The sequence below is a fragment of the Octopus bimaculoides genome, chromosome 3 (genome assembly GCF_046866305.1).
Source record: "Octopus bimaculoides isolate indiv1 chromosome 3, ASM4686630v1, whole genome shotgun sequence".
NCBI lineage: Eukaryota > Metazoa > Mollusca > Cephalopoda > Octopoda > Octopodidae > Octopus > Octopus bimaculoides.
In genome coordinates this window covers 168,634,012-168,641,511 of record NC_142930.1, presented here as the reverse complement: position 1 = coordinate 168,641,511, position 7,500 = coordinate 168,634,012, and the positions used below count along the sequence as shown (strand labels likewise).

The 7,500-nt window shown below is 40.0% G+C and overlaps 1 protein-coding gene across 1 annotated transcript in view; it reads left to right on the top strand.

The window, feature by feature from the left end:
* Positions 1-3,416: 3,416 nt before the first annotated feature.
* Positions 3,417-7,500, top strand: part of LOC106876117 (uncharacterized) — a 77,042-nt gene continuing 72,958 nt past the window's right edge. The window contains exon 1 of the mRNA XM_052965970.2: positions 3,417-4,120. The gene's annotated coding sequence lies outside the window, so the exon portion shown is untranslated. The remainder of the gene's footprint in view (positions 4,121-7,500) is intronic.

Here is a 7,500-nt window from a genome sequence, read left to right as displayed (position 1 = left end):
TTTGGAGTTATTGCATGACACTAAAAATTGTCTGACATCCCTTTTTGGGTTACGTGGGCATTGTGAGAAGTTGCTCTGTCTTGTTGAAATACGAAGAGCTTTCCACTTTATACTTCTTCTATCCAGGGCTTAACAACTGTCTCTAGCAAAACAACGTATCAAGCAGTATATATATATTCTAATACCCCGTGGAAAAATGTGAGTTGGCATAACTCGACCTTCACCAATCTCCACTCCTAAAACCATTGCAGTTGCTGCAAACTTAATGTGCACCACTCTGGAAACGTCAGAACGAATACAACCGTCTGTCAGTCTTCCTCCTAGACATTTGGTCTTAGTCGAGACCAAACGTTTTTGTTTTCATTTTTTGACTAACGTACTTTGTTTTTGACTGCTGCACTTTGTTACTAATGTACTTTGTGACATGTGCTTTATGACTAATGTAGTTTGGACTGATGTACTTTGTTACAAACTTGCTTTCTTTGTCCCTAATGTTTATTGTTTATGACTAATGTACTTTGTGGACAATATGCTCTGAGATTAATGTAGATTGTGACTAATATTGTTTGTGGCTTATGTACTCTGAGACTCATGTACTTTGGGGATAACACATTTTATGAGTAATATGCTTTCTGGTGACTAACGCATCTTGTGACTAATACACATTGAAATGTATATAGTTTATGTCAAACGTACTTTGTAGCTAATGCATTTAACGACTAATGTTTTTTGTAACTAATGTACTCTGTGACTAATGTATTTTTCTGTGTTTATTTGAGCATCATATTTGGTTATACCTATTGCTTCTCTTGTTTGCTTCTGTGAGCAATTCTGCAGCGTTCGGTTGTAGTTTTTCACTAATGTTTAATTATATATTATCTCAAATAGTTTTACTACTTAGTGAGTGCTCCTTGTTCTTTTGTTGTCTTTTTTAACTGAATGGTGATCTACATGAAGTGTATCATGTTTGTATAAACTCTTGAAGTTTACGAATTTCATGCTTCCAATTGAATTTATAATATAACATTAATCTTTGATTGTATAATCGCGGGATTCCTTGTTGCTGGTTTTCATTAGACGATGTTTAATTTGAATACTTGAGTATAATATTAATGTTCTTAGTTTGGTTTTGATGTATTTTGATCTGTCCATGTTTTCTACAGTTAGCATCATTCCGTTCATATAATTCAATTTACACGTGATTTGCAAATATGTAACAGCTCTACTGTCTAATGCATTAGTTGCACTGTAAATTTTCCTATATTATTCTGTGGATTGGTTTATTAGTCTCTTAGAATACACTCGGCTGATTAGTGGAATTCATTCTGTAGATTTCCAAGAGTCCTCGTTTACAGAGGACAATTTATTTGTTCTACGACACAGAGATTTTACCACAGATAATTTTGTGTCTGTGTTTAACACTCACTGCATTGGATGAATTATTTTATCTTTTACTTGTGTCAATCATTAGACTGCGGTCATGCTGGGGCACCACCTTGAAGAATTTTAGTCGAATGGATCGACCTCAGTACTTAAATATAAAAAGTCTGGTACTTAACGTATCGATTTCTTTTAGCCGGACCCCTAAGCTGAAGGAGAAGATGAAGGAGGCTGTGACAAGGGCTTTGGACGCTTTCACTTTGAGGGACATCCTTGATAGACTTTACGAAGTAGCTGGAGTGTTACAACAAGTGCATTAAAGTCAGAGACCCCTACTTTGAAGGGGATTACAGTGTTGCAGTACCTGAAAATGAATAAATATAATCTGAAAAGATTTCGAAGTCCTGGAATACGCCTTATGTATAGGCATAGTTAAGAAGCTACAAAGTAATACTCAAGCTCCTAGCTCCAAGTGCACTGCATCTTGTAGCTGAAACAGCTGTAAGCTAATGGAGTGCATTAATTTCATATTCCCTTATCAATAATTTAATTATATATATATAAATTTAGCATATACTTATTAAAATGGCTACCTAGTCAGTGGATAGCGTATAAAAACTCCACCATATCGGTAAAAATTTTAAGTATACAAATTTAAATATATAATTATAATTAATGGCACTGGAAGGCCAACGCCAATATGTTAGAAGTAGATGTCAAATGTCTACAAGCCACTATAAATTTGCTCTCTATAACACAAGGCAGATTGCGAAGAAATGGAAAAGAAAATTAAAAAATTTCGGATAACCATATATATTAAGATTTCGTGTTCTGTAATAAGAATTACTTTACATTCTACTAAAGAGTGCAAAGGTATCTATTTCTAGCGTATTGGCATTGGCCTTCCAGCGCCGTTAATTATAATTATATTTTTATAATTATATACTTAAATACTCACACACACACACACACACACACACACACACATATACATACATACATACACATACACATAAAGTAAGCTTGTAAACACTACAAGATGACTATCCGTTCGAACGGACTTTACTGCGATTTTTAACCGCAAGAGGACATCTCTTCTAGCTCGTGAACGATGCACAGCTGCTTCGGAGATATTGCGAGCAGGAGAGCGAAACCCTATCACCTAGAGACGGGACCAGCAGGCTAGCCTGATTTCGGGCTACTTGTGCCTCTCTTCATTACTGGACACCTCGTCTGCTATATGCAATATGCATAAATAGTTTCTCTCCTTCATATTCATACATACATACATACGTACGTACATACGTACACACACACACACACACACACACACACACACACACACATACACACACACATATATATATATGTGCATATATATATATGTATATATATGTATGTATATATATGTGTATATATACATATATATATATATATATATATATATATATATATATATATATATATATATATATATATATATTGGCGGTGCTTCAGCATGGCCATAGCCTTAGGGCTGAAATGTATATATATATATATATATATATATATATATATATATATACGTTATATCCATACGCATATATGTTTATGTGTGTGTGTGTGAGAAAGTGAGACAGAGAGCTGATAAACCAGGAAGGAAGAGAAAGGGAGACAAGGAAGAGGAATGAAATGAGAGAGAGAGAGAGAGAGTGCAAGAGAGAGAGAGAGAAAGACTAACAAATATAAAGACTGATTCCATCGCTCCAAAAGTTTCTTCAACTTTTCTGTTCGCTCTCTCTCACTCCCCCTCTCTCTCTCTCTCTCTGATTCTTCCTTACACTCTTTCTCTCGCAGTACCCCCACGTTTCCCACCGCATTCTCTCTGTCTTCTCCTCTTACTACCACTCTTTCTTCCTTCTCATCGTAAAACTTCCCTATTTTATTTTCTATATTTAGCTTGTTACTCTACGTTCAAAATCTCCCTCCCTTTCACACTCTCTCTCCCCCTCTCCCTCTCCCTCTCTGTCCCTCTCTTGCTCGTGTGATTTCTTTTCATATCCACGCTGTCTCCCTCTCTAGATATCACCTCCTCTCACCAACTCTCACTCTCCTCCTCTTACTTTCTCTCTCACCTCCCATCTTCATTTTCTCCCGACTCCACATCACACACCTTTCGTTTCTACCCTCCCCTTTCCATGTCTCCTCTTTCTCAGTCTCTGTTACACAAACACTCACACACGCGCACTCGCACGTGCATATGTCATATTTATGTATGTGTGTATGCGCGCGCGCACGCGTTCGTATGTATGTGTGTATATAATTTATATGTGTGTGTGTATTTATACGTAACTATATAAATAGATATGTATGTGAATGCATACAAACACACAGGCTCACATTCACACACACACACACACACACACAATCTCAGTTACAGATGAATGCCATACCTATATCAACCTCACCATTCTCAGATGCATCACTCCACACAGAAACATTCTCGGTCTCTCTCTGTATACCCTGACAGTCGTCCCCAAGCAGCTTGCTAGTTATCTAGTCACAATCTACTGGATATCTATCGATGCCAGCAGTCAGCCAGTCTCACAACCTCGGCTATACCCAGAGCTAATATCTGCATTAGTAAAAGTCTCTTGTTATGAAACGTACCCTGAACTAGGATACATATTCTTGTGGATTAACAGATGGTCATATTTTGGATTCCTATCAAACATCTATCCTACAACGGATGCAATCTAAGGTAAATAACTAAACTCTATCATCTTTAAATATAACTCAGGTTGTGGATTTATTTAACATCTTGCTTCAATCTTTAGTGAATTTACTAATAACTGCGCTTGAGATGCGAGTTGCAGTGTTTTCTACCCATGGGTAGAATCAATATCCGCTTAGGTAATCAAACTGTAACTGCCAATTAGATGTCTTCTCCCCACGTGTATGACTTGAGGTAAAAGACGAAATGTCTGTTTATTTCTGTGAGTTGATTATATTTATGAGGAAATCTTAAACTTTTAAATGTATTTTCATTTCAATTTCTGTGAAAATGATTTTCTTATAACTTGTTGAAAGATCGAAACACTTCAAAATATATCCTTCCTCACCATTCAAAAGACAAAACCACACCAGTGCACCACTGCACTAGTGTCCCAACACCACCACACTATTTTACACAACATCGCAATACCGCAACCACCACCGTCGCCGCCGTCGCGATGACGACGACGACGACGACGGCCACCACCACCGCTTTTTTTGAGAACGTTTAATTTTCTTTCTATTTGAATTCACATTATTTCGATTTCTCCAGTTTGACTGTTGTTGTAGTTGTTGTTGCTGTCATCATATTGTTTAGTTGCAAATCGGCTCTGAAAGAGCGACCTATGATCAAAAGCTATTCCAGGTGTGACCATCTCACCATTTCTTTCTTCAACAATATATCGCAGGCTATATTTTTGAATGTGTCTTTTAAAAGAGGAAGGTATTGGATGAGGGAGGGTTTGGCTATTGATTCTAGCAGGCCGAGCAACAGTGACTGCAATAAGTTTATTACAAAATACGAACCATGTAAAAAAGCACAAGACCCGAGTTTCTGAACGCCGAATATTCTCATTCCAGGAGGACTGCGACGTTGACGTCACTCGCGGTCAAACCCCATGGGGTGGGGAGTGTTGTGAGAGAAATGTCGATCTTCCTGGACCCCGATGCCAGCATGATGTTTCTAGACGAGAGCATCACGAATCTGGTGGTTGTTTTAGACTGATTCAGGGTCGGATTGTTTAATTGTTCATTCAGGCTTTTGGGAACAGAAGTATATCGCGTCCATTAATGTTAGTAGTAGATTCGAATAGAATTGTGGATGCAGACTGGCTGAAGAGCTGGCTTTAAAGGCCTTACCTGCTTTTTCAGATATTTCTCTATGCCTAACACCTCTTCAACATGTTACCTGAATGCGTAATGTGGAATTGGTCAAACCACGGTGGTTCTTCCACTTAGCGTTTTCGTTCTATTATTTGCTGTCAAAAATGTTCATCATAATTATGTTCAATGGTTAACCGCGTAGACTAGGAGTTTGACTGTGTGTGTGCGTGTGTGTGTGTGTGTGTGCGTGCGTGTGTGTGTGTGTGTGTGTGTGTGTGTGTGTGTCTGTGTGTGTGTGCGTGTGCGTGTGTCTGTTTGTGTTTGCTCGTGCGCTTAACCGAGTTATGTTACCTGGACGGGGATCTAGTAACGGGAATCTGACCTTGTAGTTCCTGGAACAGAAAGCTTAAAGAGACAGGATTAGGAATTGGGCGAGACCTGACGAGAAGGATCACAAACAGGAGGTGATGGATCACATTACAAATCCAGAACAGATTTTGTTACTTTTAGTAAGGAACTGGTATTAAAGATCATAGAATTGTAGAAGGAGCAAGTAGAGAGACGAGAAAAGGCGATTGAAAAAGACAAGCCACGTTTAATAAGAGCAACAAGCAATAATGTGTGACTACCATTTCTTCGACGCAAAACACAAGGCTGCATTGTTCAAAGGTGTGTAGGTAAGAGACACAGGAAAACGAAAGCTGTGGTTGATCGGCCAATTTGGTTGACAGTAGTGCGGAAATTACTTCGGGTGCGTCCCGTTTAATATTCCAAGCACATGTGTACAGTTTCTCTCGAGAATGTCGACAAAGTGTTTGACAAAGTGATGGGCTGAAAAAATAAATAAATAAAGACTGAATTTCAAGGCTAACTTAGATGGTGGGCTGCGTCTCTCGATGGAAGCGATAAAGGTCTGTGCGAAGGTGAATTAAGCAGCCGAAATATGGAACGGTGCGAGAAGGGCAAGTCACAGACCGAACTGTTTACCCCCTGAACTCTATTGATTCGTTCGAAACTTATTCACCGCTTTTCGTCTCCCAGAACATTTCAAATGACAGAAACCTGGGAGTTTTCGCAACTAAATAAACCGACGAATATTGATGTTACTGAGGAAAGGTCCGAACAAGGAAGGGTCCGAACAAGGAAGGATCCGAACAGACCGAGCTTAATGTTTTGGGGAATGTTTTGGTCGAAACTTTGGTGTTCGTCGTGAGTGAAGTTTGTGAGTGATTACGATGATTACAATGATTATATTGGCATCACCTCCGTCACCGTTATCGTTAATATCACCAGAGCCACCCTCACTCTGGCGTGCCTCCTCCTTTTCCTTCTCATTAACATCGTCTTCGTCGTCGTCGTCGTTGCCGTCGTCATAATGGTCTTCGTCGTTGTCCTCTTTCTCTTCCTTATCCATTCACTTCCCCTCCCCTTCACATCACCTCTACCAGTAGCACCGTCACCACCGTCACCACCATCACCACCACCACCACCACTACCACCATCAATGCTGCTGTCGTCGTCGTCGTCGTCGTCGTCATCATCAGGGGCAGCAAGAGTAGCAACCTCCATCTTCATTACTACTTCAAGCACTCTGTTTCTTCCTCCCCCCCACGTCACCAGCTTTATCTTCCACCCCCACCCATTCATCATCTTCTTATCTCAACCGACCTGAACGGTTGTTTTCCGCTGCCAATTTTAGTTCGTTTGTGCTTTGACTTCACCACCACCACCACCACCACCTCCACCACTACCACAACACACACCATCTCCACAAGCATCACCAGCGTCAACAATACAACCCACTCCACCCCAACACTACCACAAGAACAATAATAACAACTTCAGTGGTGGTTGTTATTATACCACACGCTACCATTACAAGCAGCTTTGCCACCACCATCACCACCACCACAAACACCACAATTCCAACCGGCACCATCACTATCTCCAGCCATCATCACGAAGACCACCATCATCACCACCACCTTCAACCGCTGTCGCCACCGCCGCTACCACCATCACCACCAGCACCACCACCACCACTAACCCCCGCCTCCTACTCCCGACCAATTTAATACTAATTCTTCTGTTGCACAACATGTAAACAATGATTGATATGTTGATGTTAAGTGGAGTCGGATGTAATTTATGGAATCGGTATTGTCTTGGAGATGGCCATGGTGTTCTGAATAAGACTGCAGACACACAGATAGATATATAAACGCACTTACACACAAGCTAAAAGTCACATACGTACACATT